At 49.6% G+C, this 24,006-nt stretch overlaps 1 pseudogene across 1 annotated transcript in view; it reads right to left on the bottom strand.

Annotated features, from left to right (window-relative positions):
• Positions 1-24,006, bottom strand: part of LOC146871804 (PAT complex subunit CCDC47-like) — a 319,820-nt pseudogene that overhangs the window by 96,187 nt on the left and 199,627 nt on the right. Inside the window, exon 9 of the transcript XR_014981079.1 lies at positions 16,229-16,338. The product of XR_014981079.1 is annotated as a PAT complex subunit CCDC47-like (transcript). The remainder of the gene's footprint in view (positions 1-16,228; positions 16,339-24,006) is intronic.

The raw sequence follows: 24,006 nt of genomic DNA, 5'->3' as shown, positions 1-24,006 counted from the left end.
CATCACTGCTTGGCTGGCTTCCAAGTTGTCAGAAGCTTGCTTCCACAACTTAGCCATTTGGCTCCGGAAGGCCAGCATGTAGCTCACCACATCCTGGGGAAGCTTTCTGGGAGTTCTTTCCCATCCGTCTCTCACCAGGTTGAGAGGTCCACGTACAGGGTGCCCGTACAGAAGCTCGAAGGGGCTGAAGCCCACTCCCTTCTGTGGCACTTCCCTGTAGGAAAAAAGTAAACAGGGTAGGAGGACGTCCCATTTCCTCCGCAGGCTTTCAGGCAGACTTCTGATCATGCCCTTCAAGGTTTTGTTAAACCTCTCCACCAGACCATTGGTCTGGGGGTGGTAAGGAGTGGTGAACCGGTATGTCACTCCACACTCCTTCCACATCGCCCGCATATACGCTGACATGAAGTTGGTCCCCCTGTCGGACACAACTTCCTTGGGAAAACCCACTCGGGTAAAGATTCCCATCAGGGCCCTAGCCACAACAGGTGCTGTTATGGTCCTCAGAGGTATTGCCTCTGGGTACCGTGTGGCATGATCCACCAGAACCAGGATAAACCTGTGACCAGCTGTAGTCGGTGGATCTAACGGACCCACAATGTCGATGCCCACCCTTTCAAAGGGGGTGCTAACGACAGGAAGTGGTTCCAGGGGAGCTTTCAGCTTCACCCCTGTTTTCCCACTGGCTTGGCAAGACACACATGTCCGGCAGTAGGTATCGGACGACACTTTCATCTGAGGCCAGTAAAAGTGTGGGACAAGGTGGGCGAAGGTCTTGTCTTGCCCCAGGTGTCCTGCCAAGGGGATCTCGTGAGCCAACTCCAGAAGGAAGGCTCGATAACGTTGAGGGACTACCAAGGCTCGGGACGATCCATGAAGGGGTGCCTTGGGTTCACTGTAGAGGAGGCCATCCTCCCAGTAAACACTGTAGTTCCCTTCAACGTTCCCTGCTGCCTGGGCTTCGGCCTGTCGCCTCAGCCCCTCAAGGGTAGGGCACTCCCTCTGGCCCTGGCAGAATTCCTCCCTGGACGGGCCTCCCTCCACGTGCCACTCGGCCGGGATGGGTAGGTCCTCCAGGTTGGTAACGTCCCCCACCGCAGACTCCTGGTCCACCACCTCCGGTGGCCTATCCGTCCTACGGGGTGGGGACGCCGAGGCAGGCTCCTCCTGTCCTCGGTTCTTCCCTTGACTGGCAGCCGGCTGGGCCTTTGTTCCAGGCTCCAGCCGAAATGAACTCCCTCTTCGGGTAGTCGCGGACCTTGTGCTAACACAGGCCCAGTCAGGTGTACCCAGCATCTCAGTGTGAGTCCGGTATTCCACCTCCTTCCAAGCGTTGTGCTCCATGTCATTCCCCAGCAGACAATCGACTGGCACGGCAGGGCTTACGGCAACTCGAAGTGAACCTGCAACCCCCCCCCATTCAAAGGGAACCTCGGCCACTGGATAGTGGCCTGTTCTGCCGTCAGCCATCGCGGCTGGGTGGAGTACATCGGGAATTACCTGCTCTGGAGACACCAGTTGGCTACGCACCATAGTCATACTGGCTCCTGTGTCTCTCAGAGCCTCCCCTCTTTGGCCGTTGATGGTGACCCATTGCCCATACTTTGCGGTATTTGCGGGCACCTGGATCTTAGGAACCATCTCCCGTTCTCCCAGGGACACTAAAGTGACACCCGCCCACTCCCTTCCCTTAGTTAAGGGCATCTCCTCCCCGAGCACTACACTAGCTACTCCGGGGGTCTTTCCTCCAGTGGGAGGGGGTGGTCGTTTCAAGCACTTCGGATCTCCTTTATAGTGTCCAACGCCACCGCACTCATAGCAATGGACAACCCTTGGCTGCTGACTCTGGCCAGGATTAGGGTTTCTGGGCGGGTTAGCCTTAGGGGTGAATCCTGTTCCCTTCCCTTGGAAGTTATTTTGGGGGCCTTTGGAGAACTCCTTTTTCTTTTCCCCTCCCTCTTTCTTCTGGGGGGCGCCCTGTCCGGCCTTTTGAGTATCCCCTCCAGTCCCCCTTGTGGACACCCGGGTACTAGCCCAAATGTCCGCCTCCTCAGCAAGCTTCCGGGGACTGGTCAGCTTGCTATCCACCAGGTGTTGCCGCAGTTCAGGGAAACATTTCTCGAGCAGGTGTTCCTTCAGTACCAGGTCAAACAACCCCTCGTAGTTCCTCACTGCACTGCCCTGAATCCAACCTTCCATTGCCTTCTTCGCATAGTCCAGGAAGTCCACCCAATTCTGCGTGCCCAGTTTGTGACTACCCCTGAACTTCTGTCTGTACTTTTCAGGTGTTAGTCCAAACTTTCTGATGAGCGCCAGTTTCATGGTGGGGTAGTGGGTCTGCTCATCCTCCTCGAGGGCCAATAAAGCATCCCTACCCGCTGGAGGCATGTACTTGTACAATCCCCCTCCCCAGTACTTCTCTGGAACCCCATGGGCCCTCAATGAGACCTCATAGGCCGCTAGCCACTTGGCGATATCGTCGCCCACTCCATAGCTAGCTACTATGTCCTTTGGCAGGTATGGTTTAGGTTCCCTGGTGATCTCTTGGGTTTGGCTGCCACCATTAGGAACAGGTTGTGCCCCGATTCTCAAGATCTGAAGATCTATTTCTTTCAGTCGTAATTCATGGGCCATCCTCTGCTCCTCCTTCTCCTTTTCCAGCCTTGCTAAGTCCCATGTGAGCTGTCTTTTCTCCCTCCGGTCTGTTAGCTCCACTTCAGACAAGCCACCGCTAGAGGCACTGCTGCCCTTCCTAGAAAGGGTTCTGGGCCCTGCTGACAGGTTCCCCACCTCAGGTTGGTACATCTCAGCCCCCTCGGGGTCAGGCTCTCCATCCCTGTCTTCCTCCTCAGCCTTGCTTTCTCGGCGTGCCTCCCCCCAAGCCCTTAAGCTGGTTTGGAGTGCACCCTTCTTTGCTCCTGGGGGACAGTACACCCCCTCCCGCTGGCAAAACTCCCTGAGTTGGGCCACAGTGTACGTTTCTAGATTTTCTAGGACAAACTCCATCTTGCCCACTCAGGTTAGAGGACAGGTTTTTGTGCAGTAACTATGCAGGGGGGTACCTTTAATAATACCTCCTCCCACCACCAGAGTAAATTTGGAAAAAACAAAAACCCACAATTAGGAAGGCCGCTTTGAGAAAACTCCCGGTGTAGGCCTATGGACTACCCACAGTTATTGTTGAGTATACGTAGGCACAGCTCTATCCCACCACTGAACACCAATTTATGTTGGAAAACCACTCCCACACTAGAAGGGGTGGTGGTGGTCTTCCGGACACACTGTGGTAGCTTGGCTCGAGTGGTCAGGAATCAGGCTCCGTGCTAAGCATACAACATACCCAAACAATAACCATGCGTGCATCCGTTCCAAAAACGACTCTACACCGTAAAAATTATGAAAATAACTTTCTTTATCTTCTTTTTCTCTTAGTTGCTGATTGGAGAAAATAAATAACAATCACAATATACAAACTTTTTAGAAAGTGCAGGACAAATAAATACTGGCTTAATGATTCAATAAATAGGGGTGATCATAAATACTGAAGGCATAAATAAAAGTGCAATACCGACAGGCAATTAAATATTCTGAGGCAATAAATACTGTAACCAATAAATATTGTACATCAATAAATACTGTGGACCAATAAATACAGTGGAACAATAAATAGGTTAAATACAATAAATACAATGCCCCTAATAAATACTTAAAAGCTGACAGTGACACTCATGGAATCAGATCACTTTTGAATTCCTAAGGGCTGATTTGGCGCAGGCACAGCTTGTGGGGATGTGGAAGGCTTGAGGGTGTCTACTCCCTGGCTTGGTCAAGGCTGAGGCCTAAACTGAGGTAGATAAAAGGGGGAAATACCAGAGACCTGGCTCTCTCTCTCCACACAACTTCTCTAGATTAGTCCCAGTTCACCCTTGGCACAGTCAGGTTGGTTCCAGCACCTCCCTAGCCCCTTAGAGCAGTCTCTCAGGTCTCCACAGGGCCTTAGGCGCCCTCTACTCCACTTACTGCCCTTTTTCTGATGCTCCGACGCCGCTGGAGTCGTATCGATGCCGTGAGGCGGTTCCGGTTCGATGTCGGCGGCCTCGGCACAATGTCAGTTCTTTGACGACGCCGGCAGGCGGATCCGGTCTCGATGTCAGCGGCCTCGGTTCGATCTCGACCTCCGATTCGATGGCGTCGGGCAGTCTTACTCGATGTCGACTTCGGGCGGCTCCGGTCCGATGGCGACCTCGGCTTCGATGACGTCGGCCGGCCTTGCCTCGATGTCGACTTCCGGCGGCTCCGGAGTGCGATCCTCACTCCCGACCTCCGGTGCTCCTCACAGGTTTCCGGCGACTCCGGAGTGCGACCTCCACTTCCGACCTCCGGCACGATTCTCACAGGTTCCGGCGACTCCGGAGTGCGATCCTCACTCCCGACCTCCGTTACCCTTCACCTCGGTCTCCGACGACTCCGGAGGGCGGACTTCACTCCTCCGATGTCGCCGCTCACTCGACCTCGGGTGACTTCCTCCTCGACCTCTGGTATTCCTCACGACCTCTGACGGCGCCCTCTCTCGACCTCTGGCGGCTCCGGGTACGACGTCTGCTTTTCCAGTCAGCGCCGCTTCTCCACCTCGGGCTCCAGGTCTTAGGCTACTCGACGTCGGACTTCAGGGAAACCAGCTTCTAGGTCAGGATCTTGCTGTTCTCTTGTTTCTAAGGCCTGTTCCTGCTGTCCAGGTCCTCAGGATGGTTTTTCTGACTTCTTCCCACACAGGGCTCTAGGCTGGGCTCCGTCAGTAGGGACTAGTATCAAGGGTGGGTTTATGGACCCCACTCCAGGCACAAGTTTCCACCCCTGCTGCTTCACTCCTTCCTCCTTCACGTTTTTGCTGCTCACTCCTCACCAGTCAGGTGCCAACTGCCAGCTCCAACTGCCAACTCTCTCTCTTAGCTTCCCAACATTCTAAACCGCCTCCAACGGTCACAGAGTTCTGGAATGTTCTGGAAGGTGCTAGTAGGTTCCAGTGGATGCTGGTGATGTCACAGGTGGCCACCATTTTGTGCTTCAGGCCCTCAGACAGAAGTTTCAGGGGTAGGTAAAATGGCTCCCTGAATCTGCAGCAACACTAAAAAGTCTGGTGGTTCCCAAAAAGGAAAAATTCAAACAGGGCTTGAGGCAAAAGTGGGACAAAATAAATAATGATGAGGAGGGACCACCCAAAGGGCTGACAGGTCTAACAAAAGGACACCACAACAGATATATATATAAAATAAAGTGTATTTATTCTAGTCAAACCCTCAGCACTCTTTATGAGATTAGAGGTAAGTACAACACAGTCTTATTTAAGCATACATTAAGTCACACAGGTAAGTAATACAGTTAGGCCCTAGGGGCCACGCAAACCATATACTAAAGAAGTGGTATAAGGACCACTGTCACGGAAATAGGATAGGCCTAGGCCTAGGGAATCGCTGGGGCTACACTACACTAGCAACAGTTAGGAACTGGGAGGCCCACGGGATTCAGGTGCAGAGTGGAAACACTCACGCGTAATGCGTAACAGTCGATAGAATTACTAGCAGTTAGAAATTAACAGTTTAAGGACACTTCTGAAGCAGCTAGAGAGTCGAGACTCGGAAACTAGACCCTAGGATAGTCACTACCCTTGTGAGCACCGAAGTACCCAAGTTACCTAGCCCACGGGCTGCGGGTGCAAAGGTGTGAACTTGCTTCGGGTTTCGTCGTGGACTTCTATGGATGCCTGAAGGAAAGTTGCTGACAGGCAGTCAGTGAAGAGTATCCGGTGGATCCCAAGGCTGGGATCAAGAAGAGAGGAGACCTGCAAGCAGAAGGGACAGAGTCAAGGTCACTAGCCAGTGACCACGTGGAACCAGGAAGGAACCAGGCGATGTCGTGAAGATTGCAGGTGAAGGTGAAGCTTGTCGCTGCAGCCACGGGGACCAGGAGACGTCGAGGACGACCAGGACCAGGAGGCGAGCTGTCCCACGAAGGCTCTTGCTGTTGGCAGTGTCGAAGTTGAACTAGGACTCACCAAGCCTTGGCAAGCGGAACCCACGAAGAACGGAGGACTTGCTTCTGGTGCAGACCAGGAAGGTCTGGGTTGCTTCTCTTTTGCAAGGAAACGGAAGCCAGTCTGGAGGAGCCAAACCAGCAGTGAAGATTTCAGGATGCGTCGTCACAGAGGCCACTAGCCAACGGGCAAGCAACCGGACAGGCGCGGCAAGCAGGAAAATGCAGAAGGGCCCCACGCAGGACTCGTGGAGTGTGGGGGGCTGATCTTCGGTGCAGATGGTGCTTGGGGTTGGGGCTTCCCAATCCCCAGTGCACAACTTCGAGGTTGCCTCAGAAGCTGCGCTGGAAGATACTAGCCACTTTTCCCAGGTAGCCGGTCCCACGTCTCTCGTCGCCTCCACGGATCTCAGCTCGGCTGTGGATGTGGATCAGGGTCGGAGAAGTCTGGAAGTCAAGGCTCTGGTCGGGCTCTGCAGTCGGTCCCTCGTAGAACTTCAGCAAAGCAAAGGGTAGTCTCTTGATGGTGCCTGTTTGCACAGGGTAGCCACTCCTTGGCCACAAGGGAGATTCTTCAGTCTTCTTCTTTCGTCGAATGTCGAAGGTCCAGAGTTTCTGTTCAAGTTGCAGGTTCAGGATAATCTAATCTCCTGGGGCCCAGCTACCACTCTTATACTAATCTGGGGGGCTGGGTTGCCTGCTAGGTCACGCCTTATGGGTGGAACCTGGGAGGGGGGTGGTTACACCCCCTTCCCTTTGTCCAGTTTCGCGCCAGGACTGGGGCTGGAGTGCCCCAGCACCGGTTTGAACTGGACTATGCACGGGACACCTTGTGTGCCCCAGGCATGTCTCATTCTTTTCATCTCTCCCTGCCCCAATACACTAAGGCCTGTCTGGGGTGGTGCTCGCACCTCCCAAGGCAGGAAACCTATTGTCCAAGCCTCCCTTGCCGGGATCACTCCCAGCAGCAGGAGGTCAGACTCGTGTCTGTGGCAGCAGCATCCATTTTGTGATGCTGGGGCTCTGGTTAACTTTAACCGGGTAAGTAGGTTACAACATGTCTTCTCCCTCTAGAAGGGAGGGATAATATCCTCATCCCCAGAAATGGGATGGGGGTATTATTCCAAAGTGTTAGACACCTTACACGACATGTTTTGATACAGCCAAGCCATAGTTACCATAACCGTTTAAGATTATAAGGCACTTTAAGAGTATATGGTAGGCTATATCATAGAACAGCTATAAGGACATGGTTCCGAAACCTGCAGACAGGCTCAGCTCATGCTAGAGCCCCATCTCACATGTTACCAAGCACTCTGCCTCCAGGATTGTTAAGGCCTGCCATAGGAGTGGCTGATAGGTATACATGTGTCTATATGTAAGTTAGGTATAGGAATACTACACCTAAGCAAGGCGTGATTACACAACCTTGCCCCAGCTGAGTGATCAGCCAGTTGTGTCATAATGGAAGGCCAGGCCAGGGGTGGCATAATACATGCTGCAGCCCCTGGTAGGCCTAGGGTACACCTATGCCCTGGGTACCTAAGGTACACTGTACAGGGGCCAATAAGGTGATCCTATCCAAATGGGTTATGCACCTAAAGTACATAGTATCAATTTAGAGAGAGAACAGCAGGGCTGTGGGTCTGATTAGCAGGCCCACAGCCACATCTAAGTCGAAAACCAGTAAAGCAAAAGCAAAAAGTGGGGGTGAACATAGAAAGCAGACCCTACTCTCCTACACACCCCCCCCCCCCAAACTTAGGGACATTAAACTAACCTTGACCAGTTGAGTCTTCATGTTCTAAGTGGAAATATCTTGAGAGTCCATCTGCATTGGCATGGTCAGTCCCAGGTCTATGTTCCACTGTGAAGTCCATCCCCTGTAGGGAAATGGACCACCTAAGAAGCTTGGGATTTTCACCCTTCATCTGATTTAGCCACAAGAGGGGCTTATGGTCTGTCTGAATCTTGAAGTGAGTGCCAAACAAGTATGGCCTCAGCTTCTTCAGGGCCCAAACCACAGCAAAGGCCTCCCTCTCAATAGCTGACCAACGTTTCTCTCTAGGGGTCAGCCTTCTACTTATAAAAGCAATGGGCTGGTCTTGACCATCTACATTCAGTTGTGAAAGAACAGCTCCCACACCTAACTCGGAAGCATCTGTCTGGACAATGAACTCTTTGGAGTAGTCTGGACTTTTCAGAATAGGTGGACTGCACATGGCCTGCTTCAGGTCATCAAATGCTTTTTGACAGCTTACTGGCCACTGAACTTTCTTTGGCATTTTCTTGGAGGTCAAGTCATTAAGTGGTGTCACAATGGACCCATAGTTCTTAACAAACTTTCTGTAGTACCCAGTCAGGCCCAAGAAAGCTCTGACCTGAGTCTGGGTAGTTGGAGGAGTCCAGTCCTTTATGGTCTGGATCTTGCTCTCCAGTGGTTTAACCTGACCCCCACCAACTAGGTGGCCCAGGTATACAACCTTGCTCTGCCCTATCTGGCACTTAGTGGCCTTGATAGTGAGGCCTGCCTTTTGCAGGGCCTCTAAAACATTCCTCAGGTGGACCAGGTGATCCTCCCAGGTGGAGCTAAAGACAGCAATATCATCAAGATAAGCTGCACAATAATCATCCAACCCAGTAAGGACTTGATTCACCAACCTTTGGAAAGTGGCAGGTGCATTCTTCAAACCAAAGGGTATTACCACGAATTGATAATGTCCTCCTGGGGTCGAGAAAGCAGTTTTGGCCTTTGCATTCTCAGCTAGTCTGATTTGCCAGTAGCCTGCTGTCAGGTCAAATGTGCTCAAAAACTTAGCAGCTGCCAGTCTGTCAATGAGCTCATCTGCCCTAGGTATTGGGTGGGCATCTGTCCTAGTGACAGCATTGAGACCTCTGTAATCCATGCAAAACCTCATCTCTCTCTTACCATCTTGGGTGTGAGGTTTTGGCACAAGGACTACAGGACTAGCCCAAGGGCTCTCTGAAGGTTCAATGACTCCCAGCTCCAACATCTTTTGTACCTCAACTTTTATGCAGTCCCTGACATGGTCAGGTTGCCTGTAGATTTTACTCTTCACAGGCAGACTGTCACCAGTGTCCACCTCATGGGTGCACCAGTTTGTCTGACTTGGGGTCAGAGAGAACATATGTCTGTAGGACTGCAGAACATGTCTGCAGTCCTGTTGCTGATGGACAGTGAGGCTGTCAGAAAAGACCACACCATCAACTGAGCCATCATCAGGGTTCTGAGTCAACAGGTCTGGGAGAGGGTCACTCTCTTCCTCCTGCCCCTCATCTGTAGCCATGAGTAAGCCCATGTCTGCCCTGTCAACATATGCCTTCAATCTGTTGACATGAAGCACCCTGTGGGGGCTTCTGGGAGTCCCAAGGTCCACCAAGTAGGTGACTTCTCCCTTTTTCTCAACAATAGTGTGGGGTCCAGACCATTTGTCTTGGAATGCGGCTGGGGCCACTGGCTCCAACACCCACACTTTCTGCCCTGGCTGGTAAACAGTCAGCACAGCCTTTTGGTCATGCCAAGCTTTTTGGAGTTCTTGGCTTGCCTCAAGGTTTTTAGAAGCCTTCTTCATATACTCTGCCATCCTGGAGCGGAGACCAAGTACATAATCCACTATATCAAGTTTGGGTTGTCTGAGAGGTCTCTCCCATCCTTCCCTTACTAAACATAGGGGTCCTCTTACAGGATGCCCAAACAAAAGCTCAAAAGGGCTGTAGCCAACCCCCTTTTGTGGGACCTCTCTGTAAGCAAACAGAAGGCAGGGTAAAAGGATGTCCCATCTTCGCCTAAGCTTGTCTGGTAAACCTTTTATCATTCCCTTTAGGGTCTTGTTGAATCTCTCAACAAGCCCATTGCACTGTGGGTGATAGGGTGTGGTGAACTTGTAGTTCACACCACACTCCTTCCACATTGCAGTCAAGTATCCTGACATGAAGTTGGCACCTCTGTCAGAAATGACCTCCTTTGGAAAGCCCACTCTGGAGAATACTCCAAGCAGGGCCCTTGCCACAACAGGAGCCGTTGTGGTCCTCAGGGGAATAGCTTCTGGATACCTGGTGGCATGGTCCACTATCACCAGTATGAATCTGTGCCCAGATGCTGTTTGTGGGTCCATTGGTCCTACAATATCTATGCCCACTCTTTCAAAGGGAACCCCCACCACAGGTAGTGGTATGAGGGGGGCCTTTGTGGTGCCACCTGATTTGCCACAGGCTTGGCAGGTGACAAAGGAGCGACAAAACTCCTTGGTATCCTCTGACATATGGGGCCAGTGAAAGTGAGGGACAAGCCTGTCCCAAGTCTTGTTCTGGCCTAAGTGTCCTGCAAGGGGAATATCATCGGCCAAGGTAAGAAGGAAGCCTCTGAACTTCAGTGGTATGACCAACCTCCTGGATGCACCAGGCTTGGGGTCTATAGCCTCTGAATACAGCAGCCCTTCATCCCAATACACTCTATGGGTACCTTGAGCATTCCCTGCAGCCTCAGCAGCAGCCAGCTGTCTGAGGGGTTCAAGAGAGGGGCAGTCTAATTGAGCCTGCCTCAGATCTGCCCTTGAAGGTCCCCCTGTCCCAAGAAACTCAACCTGATCAGGTTCAAGTTCTTCTAGGACAGTTCCTTCAGGGCTCTCAGAATCATCCTCCTGGGAGGGCTGATCCACCACCTGAGGCAGGGGGGAAGGCACAGCCTTAACCCTACTGCTCTTTCTCTTGGGTTGTAACTGGTCCATAGTTTCAGGATCCAGCACTTGTTCAGTGGTGCACTTTTTGGCCTGTGACCTGGTCACAGCAAGGACATGTGCATCTATCCCCAGCATTTCTGCATGGGTCCTATACTCCACTTCAGACCAAACTGAAGTTTCAAGATCATTGCCCAGTAAACACTCTACAGGAAGGTCTGAACTAACAACAACTTTCTTGAGGCCAGTTACCCCTCCCCAGGAGAAGTTAACAATAGCCATACTATGGGAGGTAGTGGCATTGCTAGCGTTGGTCACTAGGTAATTCTCACCTAGTATGATCTGTCCAGGGTCCACAAAGGCAGGTGTCACCATTGTGACACTAGCCCCAGTGTCCCTGTAGGCCTGAGCCATTCTTTGGTTGATAAAAGGAGTCTGTCTGTACTTGCCCAGGTTACTGGGGCCTACAGTAGAGGACAAAGCTAAGTCCCCATCACAGATCAGAACAGCCTGAGTAGGTATTCTGACTAGGCCAGAATCCTCCTCAGTTCCCAGGGTTAACCCTACTACACCCTTTTGCTGGGAACCACCACTTACAGTTGGACTAGGGGGTACAGTTGCCTTAGGGGCAATGGTGGCTGGGGGCTTATCCTTTTTGGTGCACTCACTAAACCAATGTGAGTTGGACTTACAATAGTTGCACCATGGTTTCTTTTGGCCATCTTTCTTTTTATCCTTTTTGGGACCACCCTCCCCCTGAGCCTTTTGGGAGCCTGGTGAAGACTTCTGGTCTTTTTGTTTCTGATCATTACCCTTCTGGTCTGCCTTTTTCTGATCACCGCCCTGGATCTGGTTTTTCTGCTTAACTCTAGTCCTGACCCATCTATCTGCCTTCTTTCCCAATTTCTTGGGAGAAGTCAGATCAGAATCAATCAGGTGTTGATGCAGTAGCTGGTTTTGACAGTTGTTAAGGATTTGTTCCTTCATGATCAAATTATACAATCCTGTATAGTCCTTAACCTTACTTCCCACTTCCAGAGCCTTAGTGGCACAATCTACAAAGTCAGTCCAGTCCTGAGTCTGTGTCTTCTGGGTATCCCTGAACAACAACCTGTATTGTTCAGTGGTTAGGCCAAACCCATCAATTAGAGCACTCTTCAGGACAGTGTAATTGTCTGCATCCTCATCACTAACTGTGAGGAGCTTGTCTCTACCTTTCTCAGAGAAGGAGAGCCACAAGATAGCTGCCCACTGACTTTGGGGTACCTGCTGTACTTTGCAAGCTCTCTCCAAAGCAGTTATCCATTTGTGGATGTCATCCCCACACTTGTAGGGAGGGACAATCTTGCTCAGGTTTCTATTATCATAGTGCCTGTCTCTATCCTTAGGGATATTGCTGCCACCAGTGGGTTCTGACCCACTTAACTTTTGCTCTCTAGCCAGAGCAAGCTTCTCCTTGGCAGGGCAAGTTCTTCCCTCTGAATCCTCAGATTAGCTTCCCTCATTCTGGCTTCATGCTCCTTTCTCTCAGGGGAAGTCATTCCCCTGTGAGAGGAAGCATTCGAGATGCTAGAGACATGGGAGTGAATGGATTCCCTTGAAGGGGATCTGTCCCTCCTGCTTCTCTGTGTAAGCCCACTTGGGGGTCTGTATGGGGGGACCCCATGCAAACTCCCATGTAAGCTTAGGTTAGCCTGGCTAAGTCTTCCTACTTGGCCCTGGCTGTCTACCTCTTCATCTGAAGTCCCATCTGACTCATCTGTGGTGGGTAGACCCTCCTTTGTACCTAGGGTACTGGCCAGTGAGGCCCTCAAAGTATCATACTCCTCTAGGAGTTGTACTAGCTGAAGGAGGGTAGGGTTTGCACCCTGTTTTAACTTTCTGGAGGTACACAGTTGTCTCATCTCCTGAAAAGTTAAGGTATCATATCTAGAGGGGGTCTTCTTCAGACCTGCCCCTCCTGAGAGAGCATCTACTTGATCTCCTCCCAGAGACATGATCTAGTGAGGGTGTGGTGTGTGCACCTACCTACACTAGTTGTTTCTACTAAACCTCTCTGGTAGTTGTGGTCAGGGTGTGTTACTCCCTTCAACCTACAACCACTAAGTCCAGTAGGACTTAAGTATTATAATCTATGTTATATGTACCTAAACAATATCTGTGTGATCTTTCAATTTAGTATCTCAAGATTACAATGGTATTACAACAGCAAGCTCAGATCCCAACCGCTGCTCACCAATGTGAGAAGTTGGCCTGATGTATGATGTCACTAGTTCTAGTGTACACCTTATATCAGTCCAAACAACCCTTATGGTGATTGGTTGTAAAGTCAACCTTATAGACCAGCTATCCTAGTGGTAGCATGGACAAGAGCAGTCTTAGGCTAAACTCTGAATGGCATGTGAAGCCAGCTGTGATACCATATATAATCCCTTGAATACCAAATGAAAGGACACCACAACAGATATATATATAAAATAAAGTGTATTTATTCTAGTCAAACCCTCAGCACTCTTTATGAGATTAGAGGTAAGTACAACACAGTCTTATTTAAGCATACATTAAGTCACACAGGTAAGTAATACAGTTAGGCCCTAGGGGCCACGCAAACCATATACTAAAGAAGTGGTATAAGGACCACTGTCACGGAAATAGGATAGGCCTAGGCCTAGGGAATCGCTGGGGCTACACTACACTAGCAACAGTTAGGAAGTGGGAGGCCCACGGGATTCAGGTGCAGAGTGGAAACACTCACGCGTAATGCGTAAAAGTCGATAGAATTACTAGCAGTTAGAAATTAACAGTTTAAGGACACTTCTGAAGCAGCTAGAGAGTCGAGACTCGGAAACTAGACCCTAGGATAGTCACTACCCTTGTGAGCACCGAAGTACCCAAGTTACCTAGCCCACGGGCTGCGGGTGCATAGGTGTGAACTTGCGTCGGGTTTCGTCGTGGACTTCTATGGATGCCTGAAGGAAAGTTGCTAACAGGCAGTCAGTGAAGAGTATCCGGTGGATCCCAAGGCTGGGATCAAGAAGAGAGGAGACCTGCAAGCAGAAGGGACAGAGTCAAGGTCACTAGCCAGTGACCACGTGGAACCAGGAAGGAACCAGGCGATGTCGTGAAGATTGCAGGTGAAGGTGAAGCTTGTCGCTGCAGCCACGGGGACCAGGAGACGTCGAGGACGACCAGGACCAGGAGGCGAGCTGTCCCACGAAGGCTCTTGCTGTCGGCGGTGTCGAAGTTGAACTAGGACTCACCAAGCCTTGGCAAGCGGAACCCACGAAGAACGGAGGACTTGCTTCTGGTGCAGACCAGGAAGGTCTGGGTTGCTTCTCTTTTGCAAGGAAGCGGAAGCCAGTCTGGAGGAGCCAAACCAGCAGTGAAGATTTCAGGATGCGTCATCACAGAGGCCACTAGCCAACGGGCAAGCAACCGGACAGGCGCGGCAAGCAGGAAAATGCAGAAGGGCCCCACGCAGGACTCGTGGAGTGTGGGGGGCTGATCTTCGGTGCAGATGGTGCTTGGGGTTGGGGCTTCCCAATCCCCGGTGCACAACTTCGAGGGTGCCTCAGAAGCTGCGCTGGAAGATACTAGCCACTTTTCCCAGGTAGCCGGTCCCACGTCTCTCGTCGCCTCCACGGATCTCAGCTCGGCTGTGGATGTGGATCAGGGTCGGAGAAGTCTGGAAGTCAAGGCTCTGGTCGGGCTCTGCAGTCGGTCCCTCGTAGAACTTCAGCAAAGCAAAGGGTAGTCTCTTGATGGTGCCTGTTTGAACAGGGTAGCCACTCCTTGGCCACAAGGGAGATTCTTCAGTCTTCTTCTTTCGTCGAATGTCGAAGGTCCAGAGTTTCTGTTCAAGTTGCAGGTTCAGGATAATCTAATCTCCTGGGGCCCAGCTACCACTCTTATACTAATCTGGGGGGCTGGGTTGCCTGCTAGGTCACGCCTTATGGGTGGGACCTGGGAGGGGGGTGGTTACACCCCCTTCCCTTTGTCCAGTTTCGCGCCAGGACTGGGGCTGGAGTGCCCCAGCACTGGTTTGAACTGGACTATGCACGGGACACCTTGTGTGCCCCAGGCATGTCTCATTCTTTTCATCTCTCCCTGCCCCAATACCCTAAGGCCTGTCTGGGGTGGTGCTCGCACCTCCCAAGGCAGGAAACCTATTGTCCAAGCCTCCCTTGCCGGGATCACTCCCAGCAGCAGGAGGTCAGACTCGTGTCTGTGGCAGCAGCATCCATTTTGTGATGCTGGGGCTCTGGTTAACTTTAACCGGGTAAGTAGGTTACAACATGTCTTCTCCCTCTAGAAGGGAGGGATAATATCCTCATCCCCAGAAATGGGATGGGGGTATTATTCCAAAGTGTTAGACACCTTACACGACATGTTTTGATACAGCCAAGCCATAGTTACCATAACCGTTTAAGATTATAAGGCACTTTAAGAGTATATGGTAGGCTATATCATAGAACAGCTATAAGGACATGGTTCCGAAACCTGCAGACAGGCTCAGCTCATGCTAGAGCCCCATCTCACATGTTACCAAGCACTCTGCCTCCAGGATTGTTAAGGCCTGCCATAGGAGTGGCTGATAGGTACACATGTGTCTATATGTAAGTTAGGTATAGGAATACTACACCTAAGCAAGGAGTGATTACACAACCTTGCCCCAGCTGAGTGATCAGCCAGTTGTGTCATAATGGAAGGCCAGGCCAGGGGTGGCATAATACATGCTGCAGCCCCTGGTAGGCCTAGGGTACACCTATGCCCTGGGTACCTAAGGTACACTGTACAGGGGCCAATAAGGTGATCCTATCCAAATGGGTTATGCACCTAAAGTACATAGTATCAATTTAGAGAGAGAACAGCAGGGCTGTGGGTCTGATTAGCAGGCCCACAGCCACATCTAAGTCGAAAACCAGTAAAGCAAAAGCAAAAAGTGGGGGTGAACATAGAAAGCAGACCCTACTCTCCTACACAAACTAATTGAAGAGGACACCTCTCTGAGCTGTTAAGGGCCTCTGCAGGCCAACTGTATGGGAAACCCTATGAATACTGCAGATGTGGGACTGCGTGGGCAGGAGTAAAAGGCATATGCGCCATGATCACCTCCGTTATTGCTCTCATACCTAGAACTGACATGGGGACCTGAACTGAACTTCATTTCACTGTTTGGTTTGTTGGAAAGGTGGCTGTTGCCCCTTATTTATAGACTTTTACTGATATTTGAGAAGACACCTGCAGGGACTGTATTTCGATGCAGTTATTCTCTCAGTGGACCTGCCAAAGGCGCTCGATAGGCTCTAGGTGAGAAGTGCATCTGGTGGGTCACCCTACTTTATGCGAGTGTGAGGGTCTGGACAGGCCAATATATATCCAAACCATTGCATCAAACACTGCAGACATCAGCTTTCGAAGGTAAAGTTAAAAAATCAGTTTCACTGTAAAACAAATGACTGGGTCGAGCACATGCAGAAGCCAAAAAGTAGTCTTCTTACCTCTCTATTAAGACGAAATTTCCTGAATTTGTCAATGGAGTAAATAACCATGTTCATCAGTGGGAGCATTCCTTCCATGTCCTTTGGGGAAGTGTTCCCTAAGCCAGGCACTATAAGAGAAATAATAGCAACATATTGGCACAGACTGAACAATAAGTCTACTGAATTTTGTATTTTTATAGAGGTGTAGTGTTATAATGGAAGCAGTTGTCAGGAAAGAATCTCGTACCACGTTAAAGAACAGCTTTGAGGGCGAAGCTGGAGTGTGCACGTGTACATTACCGGCCCAAATACACAGGATACCGCCATGTATTGTAGCAGGTACCGAGGTTGAAAATGGATCCCCAGGGATTCCCACCTTTCAGGGAGACATACATCTTTCTTTTATGCCCAAGATAGGATTAGAGAAAGAGAGCACAGTTATGAGGACTTAGTGAAACTTAAACTAGAGAGCCATTAAGTATTCTCAACCACAAGGGTATTGGTAAAAAAGACCTCTGCCCCAGGACTATAAACGTGCTGCCCCCACTGCACTGGTCCAACATGGGTGCAAAAAAACCCCCAAAAAACAATATACCGTGATGACGCCTACATGTCACAACACTAATGAGGCCCAGCATGATGAATGAAGTATGTACATGCATGCGACTGCCATTTTCGTTTCTTTTTTATTTATTGTTGCAAGATAGTGGAAACCACTTGGAGCAGTAAATAAAAAATGCATTAGGAGGTATAAGAAAATGCTTTCAAAAAGGGAGAGGACTGGCAGAAAATGACAGCTGTCAGCCTCTCCATTTTTTTTTAAAGGACAGGGTGCTGAAAGGCAAAGTAAAAGTATAAACTGAAGAGGCTATGTAGGAAACTGGGTTTTTTGTGCAGTACCCCCACCCCCACACACATTTTGTGCCTGGCTTTTAATGCAACTTTGACTGAAGTGTACTAGGTCCCTGCTAACCAGGTTCCCAGTACCAGTGTTCTTTCCCTAAAAGCTGTACAATAGTTACCCCAATTGGCAAAACCTTTAGCACCCTCTGTAAGTCCCTAGTAAATAGTACCCTGGTACCTATGGCCTGAGGTTCTAAAGAGGGTCCCTAAGGGCTGCAGCACAAACTGTTCTACCCTTAGGTCCAAGCACATGCAAGACTGCCATGGCAGGCTGTATGTATTGATGCAGACAAAAGTGAAAACACGTCACACATCCCTGTGTGCCATGCCCCTAACACTGCATGTTATATTTGTAAGTCACCCCCTACAGCAGGCCTAACAGCCCTCAGGGAGGGTGCTGAATATTACATGTGAGGGCATACCTGCATAAGCAGATATTCCCCTGTGCTGGTCAGTTCTATTACTGCCAGTACGAGTGATCAGGAAAGCAATTTTAGAAAATGTGCTGGGCACTGGTGAAAACGAGTTCCCACGCTACATGATGGATTCACTGAAAATAGGGATGTTGGATTTACCAGTACATGCACCCAGAAGGCACCTTAGAGGTGTCCCCTGAAAACCTACCAGCCTCTGGTGTCCTCGCTGACTGGTTTCTTCCAGCCTGCCACCTGAGACACGGTTCTGACCTCCTAGGGTGAGAGCCTTTGCTCTCAGGGGATCCAGAACAAAGGCCCAAGAAAAGAGTCTAACATCCCCTCCCACAGGATGACCTGCTGATTAGCCTCCTTGGGCTGGCAAGCTTCAAAGAAGCTGACACCTTTGAAATACAAATCTAGCTCCCCACAAAGGAGAGGAAGACACCCACCCCGCCCACAGTCCTCTCGGCTCCTAGACAGACGGGAAAATTAGCTAGTCAGGTAGGCTTGCCACCTCCAGGCTAGTACTACTCGGAAGGTGGACACAATTTTTCATTAGTAGCCATCTCTGTAATGGCATACTTAGGAATTCTGGGACAGGGTTATACCCACTTCCACCAGGAAGTGGTCATATAGGGAGCATAGTGACCCCAAGGGTCACACCCTATATACAGTATTCACTGGAGTCTCTGGCACCAGAGAAGCAGATCCTGATGACCTAAGAAGAGAGAGGACACCTAAGAGTAGCAAAAGCAGAGACGAGAAAAGAAGCAGCTGACCTGGTACCAGCCACACCGGCCTGTCTACATCCCTCGTTGAAAACTGTGCCAAAGTGGACTTTGCCTGCAGCTGTTGACTCAAGAATCATGGGAGGAGTGCCTGCCTTCCAAGAAGACTCGAGACTTCCCGTGAACAGTGGACCTATTCTGAAGAAACTCTAAAAGAGAGGACTCTGAGGCCTTTGGGAAACCGCCAAAACCAGACACCCGAAGTCACCACTGCACCCGTTGCCTCCGACCTGAGTTGAAGTGGGCCAACAATGTTACCCAGCCCTCAAGTCCATTGTGGTTCCACCGATCCTGGACTCCATGACATGGCCTACAGCCTCTGCACGCAGTCCCCCACAACCACAACTGGTCAAGTAAGGAAATACCAGACGCCTAAAGACAACCCTGCACCTGTCACCCCTTGGCCAAGAAGGACCAAAGGTACCCCCATGACAGAACATCGCAGGGCCTGATCCCACTTGCTGGTTCAGCCTGACTGGTCTCCTGGCCAGAGCCTGCCGGCCCTTTTCGGAGTGACCGATCTCCATTGAAATACACTGGGCTCCGGATGCCGATTTGCATCCTGCACCCGGCTGCTCTCGTGCAGCTGGTGGTGTACTGCTGGTGGTGCCTTGGACCTTGCCTACTACTTACCTTAACTCATAGAGATTGCTCCTGCCAGTCGATGTACTATACTTGTATGCAGAACTTGTTTTCCTGTCCATAGGGTACTACTGCAGAACTCAAAAGTTGCACTGCACGCACTTTTTAAAGTGAAAATAATTTTTATTTAAAAACGTACTTACCTGAACAATTTTTCTTTTATGCCTAAACATGTATTTAGAGACTTGCTATTTTTATAAATTGGTGTGGCTCTCCTTCTTGAGTCATGTTGTCATTTATTAATCATTGTGTGTATTTGAAAATGTCTTGCACTCCTCGGTGTTAAGTCTAAGGCTGCTTGACCATTGAATTTCATACGAAGCCTTTGTCCACTCATAAGGGAAGCCCCTGGATTCTTTACGCTGTATATCAACAACACCAGGCAAGCACTGGCAAAGCCAATAGGTCTAGCTATATTTAGAAAATACACTATGGTTTTGATCAGCCACTGGACATAGTTCTGTATCGGGGAATATCTAAAAATGTGCATATATACCACTGCGTGCAGATAGAGGCGCAGATTGCGTGAAAGAAGAAAAGAGCAGAACCAAATGGCTTGTCTTCAAACAGGTCCAGACCATCAAAGGGCATGTCCATAAGGCTCGATTGTGCATCCCCTGAAAAGTCTGTGGACCGCAGCCAGGCATAGCGTCTAAAAGCCACTTCGTAAGCCCACTGCCCTGTCAATGGTATCAGTTGTGTCTAACCTTGCAGTGAAGTTTGCTGCACCCTGGGCATCGGATATGGCTTTGGTAAGAATCACTCAAGCTTCTTTTGGAGCCAACAATGTGTGAGAATATCGGCACAGAAGGCAAGTGGTATCAAAAGACCCCAGGGCCAAGCTTTAAAAGGAAAACTTTCTTCTGAAACGTGCACAGCCTTTCGGACTCTCTGTCCAGGGAGACAGTGCAGAAAGCCCCTGGGTTGACCCTCATTGAGGAAGCCTGCACCACCAAACTCTAGGAAGTGGGATGCTGGGCTAAGAAGTAAGGTACCAAGGAGCTGAACGATGGCGTTGGGCCACTTGGTGATTTACTAGGACCCCAGAACAGGGTTTGAACCAGGACCCCAGCACCAAGGAAGTCTGGGAAGCACAGAGCCGTGCTTAGAGCGTGGGGTGTTTTGCTCCTTTTGAGGATTTGGAAGAGCCCAGAAAAGTCAAATGGTAATTCAACTTCTTTTTCAATTTACCTGACAAAGACTTGGACTTTGACAAAGACCTGCTGGGGTAATTGCTCCGGGAATGGGCCTGTGATCGTCTGTGGGATCAAAACAGTCTTCGGGATCGACGCAAAGACTTTTGGCATCACTCCATGAGGAGCTTCATCGGTCTCTCTCGAATCACCTGTAGGTGCATTTAGAGACAGTCCGAGCAGGCCTTGGAGTCATGGCTCAACCCCAGGAACCACAAGCAGACCAAGGTGGGACATGTCACAGATAGTATGTGGCATTCTCCACAGGGTTTGAAACCCATAGGTTTCTGAGGGGATGTAGCCCTAGCACACTGGAAACAAAAACAGCTAAACAAAAGTTCAGAAAAATATTGTTAAAAAATGACCAAGGTAGCTCTATGGATTTACAAAGGTTGGTGCTGAAAGAAAGGAACCAATTTTAGAGCGCAGGGGTGGGGCCTATATAGGCTCTGCATGCTTTACATCTGGGGTGCATGAAGTTAAGGCAGCACCGTTGGCACCATCTACTGGCACGCAGAAGTGCTGCTGAAAATATTCTGGATTCAGTCAGTAATCTGGGGAATATTCTAATGTAAGGAATCTGCGGTTCGAAGTCTCTTCCAGAAATGTTTGGTTTAAGGAGCGGTAAAAGGCAGACAGTTCCAAATATTTTCAATTTCGGAATTGGGTAGCAACATTTACAAAATCCTCCAGAATGAATAAACACTGACTAAGAAACATGTAAGCATCAAGCAAAGCTATAGTAGAGGTAGAACTGGTGTTAGTGTGTCTGGGGTCAATAGAGCACCTAGAGTCGTCGCTTGACACAGCAGGGAGGCCGCAAATAGCGAGAAGGGCTTTGCAGTGAACAATGACCTTTCTGAAGAGGCTTCTCTCTGACAGCCAAGGGCTATGGATGTGAACACCTTTCACTAGTAACCATTTTTCTCAATTAGGATGGTAAGAAGACAAGGTAATATGACTAAAAACTGAAACCATGCAACAAGATTATCTTGATCATTAGTTGTAAATGACCATATTTTTTTAACATCAAACATACATTTAGTCAAGTTGTGATCCGCCCTCTCGTGGAGATCCTAGAAAGCTTAACAGGGACAGATGTAAGCAAATAATGTTCCACACTCAGAATAATAATTGTATCCGTCTCTGAAGGGACTCTCCATACATATAGTAATGGTCTACGCGCGTTTCAGTGGGATTCACAATGGCACCACCTTCCTAAGGACCAAAACATACTCAGATACATCCCGTTTGGGATGAGCGAGGGGTATCAGCAAAAATAAAACCAACGGTCAGAGGGGCAATGCGGCGTGAATGCACCCAACGTCCATGCCGTTGAACAATTATATGCTATCCTTTCCAGAATTCTATCCAGCTGTGATATGTCCAATGAGAATTCCCAATTCACAGAACATGTAATTTATAGTTGGAATATTGTTCCTTTGCAAAAGTCTTCTTGTTGTAATTAGAGTGGCCTTAGGTCCTCTGTTATACCAGTCACAAATGCAAACTTATCCCGCCGATGGCTTTTTCCCGTGAAGCTCTACGGGATACCCCTCGCTCATCCCAAACGGGATGTATCTGAGTATGTTTTGATCCTGAGGAAGGTGGTGCCATTGTGAATCCCACCGAAACGCGTGTAGACCATTACTATATGTATGGAGAGTTCCTTCAGAGACGGATACAATTATTATTCTGAGTGTGGAACATTATTCGCTCACATCTGTCCCTGTTAAGCTTTCTAGGATCTCCACAAGAGAGTGATCCGTGTTTGTGTATGAGTGCCAGGTTGCTTGGGTCTATTTGAGGAGTGAATGCAGTAGTGAGGTGAAGTGTGGGGTGTTTTCACTGTATACATTTTTTATTGTAAATAATTATTGTTTTTTAGACTTTATTTGTTGTCCTTCTTTTTGCCACACAGCCACAGATGAAGATCTGATTAGAATGTGATATCATGCACTTTATAGCTGTTGTTCTTACATGTATTGATTGTTCAAATGTTACCATCTTATCATAACAGTGTTAGATATCTAAGTGTATGAATATATCATTGTCTAATTTGATTATTAGGACAACTGCACATGAGATGTCATTTTATGATTCACTTACGTTTTAAGACAAAAAATAATAAAGATACATGCATTATTTGCACATGAATTATTCTAAGTGATTTCTCTTTGAGCTGGATGCATAGTTTAAACCCTTCAAGGTCGCACTGAAAAGCAATATAGGTCAGTTCAGAGATTTTCTTTCTTGACTGACCCCACAGTACTGTCTTAAAGGCTTCCCAGAGAGTTTGGGCCGATGTTACCGACCCTATATTTTCTGATTAGTATTGGTCTATGGCCCGGAGGAGAGCTCCCCTTACAGTCTGATTTCGCAGATACCAAAGGTTAAGGGGCGCAATATTGCCCACCCGTTTTTCATTGAAGACAAATTCAGCCCAGATGGGGGAGTGATCCGAGATACCCCTTGCTAAGTGCTGTACCTCTCTGGTACAGCTGATCTGGGGAGCCTGCACCAGAAGGTAGTTGATACGGGAAAGACTGTTGTGTGCCCCAGAATGAAAAGTATATTGACTAGTGGTGGGGTGAAATGTCCGCCAGACATCAGATAGGCCCAGCGCTGCCATAAACTCCGGGAGCCATCTCTGTGAGGGACCAATATCACGCGGAGGTGACGGTCTGTCCTGCCCGACACCACTGAGTTAAAGTCTCCCCCTGCTATAAGATGACCCTCCGGGATCAATAGAAGTATTGTCCCTAAGTCCTTATAGGTGTGGCTCGGCAGGCCCGGAGGGACTTATACCATCATCAGCAACAGGGTCCTGCCCTCCCACTGCCCGGATATGGCCGTGTACCTGCCCAGGTCGTCAGTCCATCTGTGTTGCAATGAGAGTGGGAAAGATTTTTTAAGCATGATTCCCACCCCTCTAGAGCCAGACGTAAACCCTGAGTGCGCCATCAGCTTGTACCCCCATCTATTCATGGCCTGGCAAGAGTTACCAGCGAGATGTGTCTCCTGTAGGAATACTATGTCTGGGGAATGCCTCTTAATATGTTGCAAGACAATACAACGCTTCACTTTATCCCCCAGACCATTTACATTCCAGCTTAGGAGCCTGAGGCCCTTCTCCTAGTGTGTGGTCTGTTGCATATCTGTGAACCAGTGATTCTGTGTACCTGTCTACCTAGGGTCAGTGCCACCATCTGTGAACAATGAACAACAAATAACGCCCCACCCCCAACCCAAAGTCCCCCCTCCCTGCTTCCCTGCACTCCGGGCCTGGAACTGCCCAGTAAACAATCTATGCAGAGTGCCCGTCGCCCATACATTTACCTAAAAGAAGTATACTGTGGGGGTAAAGGTTCTGCCACCTCAATCCCAAATAATTAAGCGTTTAAAGCCTCCCTAAGGGGGGGACATCTTAGATAAAGGACATTAGTGGACAATCCGTACTGCAGCGGAGCCCTCTCATGGGAAATACACCTCCCAGCCTTCCCTCCGCCTATGACATGCATGCATTTGTTTTAAACAGGCCCAGTAAAGGATTCCACCTCCCAGGGTCAGCGACTGATAGATCTAGTTCCATACATCAGTCATCTGCCTCCTCAGGACGTTCAAAGAGCCATGCCTTTCCCTCCGCCTCCACTCTCAGCTTGGCAGGGAAAAGCATGGCATATTTCACCCCTCTGTCACGTAGCTCCCTGGACACCTACCGAAATGACCTCCGTTGTTTCTGCACACGCAGGGTGAAGTCAGAAAAGAGGGAGATTTCTGCATTCTGATAGCGAAGAGGTGGGGCCAACCTGGCGGTCTGAACGATGAGGTCTCTCTCCCTACAGTTAAGCAGC

This window comes from Triturus cristatus, chromosome 1_1, assembly GCF_964204655.1.
Source record: "Triturus cristatus chromosome 1_1, aTriCri1.1, whole genome shotgun sequence".
Classification (NCBI taxonomy): Eukaryota; Metazoa; Chordata; class Amphibia; order Caudata; family Salamandridae; genus Triturus; species Triturus cristatus.
The sequence above is the reverse complement of the archived record's forward strand: the minus strand, read 5'-3'. Positions and strand labels throughout refer to the sequence as shown.